Source organism: Mandrillus leucophaeus, unplaced genomic scaffold (genome assembly GCF_000951045.1).
Source record: "Mandrillus leucophaeus isolate KB7577 unplaced genomic scaffold, Mleu.le_1.0 Scaffold129, whole genome shotgun sequence".
NCBI classification, from domain to species: Eukaryota; Metazoa; Chordata; class Mammalia; order Primates; family Cercopithecidae; genus Mandrillus; species Mandrillus leucophaeus.
The window spans coordinates 2,818,337-2,822,019 of record NW_012101243.1 but is presented as its reverse complement, the minus strand read 5'-3'; positions in this window follow the sequence as shown (position 1 = coordinate 2,822,019).

Below are 3,683 nucleotides of genomic sequence, written 5' to 3'. Positions count from 1 at the left end.
GGAGGCTGAGGCAGGAGAATGGCGTAAACCCGGGAGGCGGAGCTTGCAGTGAGCTGAGATCCGGCCACTGCATCCCAGCCTGGGCGACAGAGCGAGACTCCTTCTCAAAAAAAAAAAAAAAAAAAAGAGTATGGCTGTTTTCTCATATGCTTGGTAACACAGTTGAGATATCAAACTTTTTGTTCCTGACTGATCTGATAGTGAGAACATGGCATCTCATAGTTTTAATAGCTAAAATTCTACTTTAGCCACATCCTACACAGTATCTGTGAAATGACCAGCTCAATGGGTTAGCCACCCACTGCTTCAGTATATACATTTACTAAGGAATGCAATTACTAAGATAAAAGCTACCATACAATCTACTGAAATACTGACAGAAGAAATTACATGATGTCTGGGATTTGCTTTGAAATAAGCCATCAATGGAGGTAGTAGATGAAATTATTTTTCTTTCTTTCTTTCTTTTGAGACCAAGTCTTGCTCTGTCACCAGACTGGAGTGCGGTGCACGATCTCAGCTCACTGCAACCTACGCCTCTCAGGTTCAAGCGATTCTCCTGCCTCAACCTCCCTAGTAGCTGGGACTACAGGTGTGTGCCACCACACCTGGCTAATTTTGTATTTTTAGTAGAGACAGGGTTTCACCATGTTGGCCAGGCTGGTCTTGAACTCCTGACCTCGAGTGATCCGCCTGCCTTGGCCCCCCCAAGTTTGGGATTACAGGTATGAGCCATCGCATCCAGCCTTTTCTTAGAGATGAGGGTCTCTTTATGTTGCCCAGGCTGATCGCCAACTCCTGACTTCAAGTGATCACCTCACCTCTCAAAATGCTTGGATTACAGGTGTGAACCAACATGCCCAGCCTGAAAACTATTGTTACTGGTATTTGAAGCTTATGACACTAGAAATTCATTATACTGTTTTCTGTGTTCTTATCTATCTCTGATATTTTTCACAATAAAAACATATTTTTAGGTTGAGCATGGTGGCTCATGTCTGTTATTTTAGCACTTTGGGAGGCTGAAGCGGGCGGATTGCTTGAGCCCAGGAGTTTGAGACCAGCCTGGGCAACACAGCAAAACCAGTCTCTATTTAAAATAAATAAATAAATAGTTACTTCTTTCTTTATTTTTTGAGACGGAGGCTTGTTGCCCAGGCTGGGGTGCAATGGCGCAATCTCAACTCACTGCAACTTCCGCCTCCTGGGTTCAAACAATTCTCCTGCCTCAGCCTCCCGAATTGCTGGGATTACAGGCTCCTGCCGCCACCACACCCAGCTAATTTTTGTTATTTTTAGTAGAGACGGGTTTTTGCCATGTTGGCCAGGCTGCTCTTGAACTCCTGATCTCAGGTGATTCACCTGCCTCGGCCTCCCAGAGTACTGGGATTACAGGTGTGAACCACTGCACCCAGCAAAAGTTATTTTAAATGACCATTTATGGCACCACCTAAAATCATCTTGTGTACATCTGTCACTGCACAACCCCTTGAAAGAAGTTGGTTTAAAGGTTCAGAGTGAGCGCTCTAGAGTCAGGCCGATCAAAAGTGAATCCTGATTCCATCAATTACTAGCTGATCTCAGGGAAGTCACCTAAACACTCTGGGATATTTGCCTCAGCTGAAAAATCAACATTACCGAACCAGGCTTGTTCTGCCCATTGCACAGTATGCCAATCACTGAGATGGTAAGTTTTGCAGCCAATAAAGAGATTATTCACAAGGCAGCCCAGTGAAGAGATAGGAGAACAGGTCTGAAATCTGCATCTCTGAAAACAGGGTTTAGGGATATTTATGGGATAAAGAAGCAAGGTGGTCCAAGGTGTTGGCAAAGGTGATTGCAGGTAAAGAAAAGTGGGGCCATTGGTGATCTGTGCAAGCACAGTCAAGCTTTATGGTTCATAGGATGCAGGTTCACAAAATGACATCATTAGTATGATCTAAGGATGGACTTTTTGGCCCTCTAACATTGAAAGGTCACCCATCAGACACTCAAGCAGGCCAAAGTGAAGGGTCGGTGGGCTCAGCCAGCTTGAACTGGACAAGAACTGACTGTGAGTTCCTGAAAAACAACTTAAGCAACCATTGTCATAGTGACCTATATATCAGATATGTTATCTATAAGGACACTGTGGAAGTCTAGTTATACACTGCTTAGCTATGTGACTTTTAGCTATATAGGTTTTAAAATCAACTAGAAGCAAGTAACTAAAAGGAAACAAATCAAAGCATGATATAGGTGATAAAATTTCTAAAAGGAAAAAAAAGAAAAGCAAGTAAGGCAGGTTAAGTTTGTTTGTTCGTTTGTTTTTGAGACTGAGTTTCACTCTTGCCGCCCAGGCTGGAGTGAGATGGCGCGATCTCGGCTCACTGCAACCTCTGCTTCCTGGGTCCAAGCAATTCTCCTGCCTCAGCCACCTGAGTAGCTGGAATTACAGATGCCCGCCACCATGCCCAGCTAATTATAGTACTTTCAGCAGAGATGGGGTTTCACCATATTGGCCAGGCTGGGCTCCAACTCCTGACCTCAGGTGATCTACCCACCTTGGCCTCCCAAACTGCTGGGATTACAGGCATGAGCCACTGCGCCCAGCCAGGTTAAGTTTGACGGGCCTAATCAGGTCACAGCCCTTGGTTTCATCGAGCACACTTGGGCCTGTACTGTGTCAATACAGTCTCATTTTATCCTTTCTACAACCTAAGAGGTAAGACACTAAGTCATGTTTCTTCTTCTTTCTTTTCTTTCTTTCTTTCTTTTTTTTTTCTGAGATGGAGTCTCACTCTCTTCCACGCTGGAGCGCAGTGGTGTTATCTTGGCTCACTGCAGCCTCTGCTGCTTGGGTTCAAGCAATTCTCCTGCTTCAGCCACCTGCGTAGCTGGGATTACAGGCATGTACCACCACGCCCGGTTAAGTTTTGTATTTTTAGTAGAGACAGGGTTTCACGAAGTTGGCCAGGCTGGTCTCGAACTCCTGATCTCAAGTGATCCTCCCGCCTTGGCCTCCCAAAGTGCTGGGATTACAGGCGTGAGCCACCGTGCCTGTCCAGTCCTGTTTCATACATGAGGAAACAGCCTTAATGCCTTAATGGACCAGTTGACCTGTGGGACCTGCCCCTCCTTCTCCAAGTCTAGAAGGTTCCCGATGACTGAAAATAAAGTCACACATGTCCCCATGTTTATAATTGCACCCTTTGCCACCTCAGTAGTTTGCATGAATCAAGTCTGATTTCTAAGATTCCCAGGGGTGTTTCTGCCTGACAACACCTTCCCAACTTGCATAAGGTGACCTGGATGCTTGTTGCTTGACTTTGCCTTTGCCTGAGGAATTCACAGGAACGGCTTTAATCTTTTTTTTTTCTCCCCTGAGATGCAGGTTCTGGCTTAGGCCAGTCATCTCCAGTGAGAACTCTGGGCAAGAAATTATTCAGGACCACAGTTTGTAGAGATAGGCCAATGGGGCTTTCCTGGAAGAAGGATAACTTTAGATTTGAGAACAAGAAAAGAAGGAACTGAGGGTAATGAGCAGGACTAGAAGCAGCTCTGGCATGCTGATTATTATCTAAGGCAGTTCTTGAGTCTTGCAGTTGCCCCTCTGAAGTTCAAATCTCCCCAAAATTGCAGGGGGATGTATTGATAGCTCCTGATGGTGATTTATTTTTTTAACTTTTTCTTTTTTTTTTTTT